Source organism: Propithecus coquereli, unplaced genomic scaffold, assembly GCF_000956105.1.
Source record: "Propithecus coquereli isolate 6110/MARCELLA unplaced genomic scaffold, Pcoq_1.0 Scaffold303, whole genome shotgun sequence".
NCBI lineage: Eukaryota > Metazoa > Chordata > Mammalia > Primates > Indriidae > Propithecus > Propithecus coquereli.
Window position 1 is genome coordinate 6900 of NW_012148653.1, and position 565 is coordinate 7464.

Sequence of the window (565 nt, forward strand, 5' to 3'; positions counted from 1 at the left end):
CAGCACATATAAGTGATCCAGATTCTCTGTCTCACTGACAACATTTGGTTTTGCTACTCTCCTTTTTTGTTTTAGTTGTTCTGATAGGTTTATAAAAATATCTCATCATACTCTTTACTTTGCATTTCCCCGATCCCTAGTGAAGCTGAACCTCTTTCTATTTGCTCATTTGCTGTCTGTAAATCCTCTTCGGTGAAACGTCCTATGGTGTCTTTTGCCCATTTCCTAATTAAATTGCTTGCTTTTTTACCTGTTGAGTTTCAGAGTGCTTTAGATACTCTAGATATGAATATTTTATCAAGTATGTGATATATAAATATTTTCTCACAGTCAATGGCTTGCATTTTCGTTCTCTTGAGAGGATTATTCACAGATGCATTTTGATGAATTCTAATTTATCGACATTTTCTTTTACAATTTCGCTTTGGTGTAATGTCTAAGAAGTCTTCATCAAACCCGCAGTCGGCATAAGTCAGTCGGGCAAGCATTTATTCCTTGAAGCATGGCGATTTCTTGCTTTTGAAAACTTCAGGTCTTTCAGTGGAAGTTAATTTTACATTAAGCT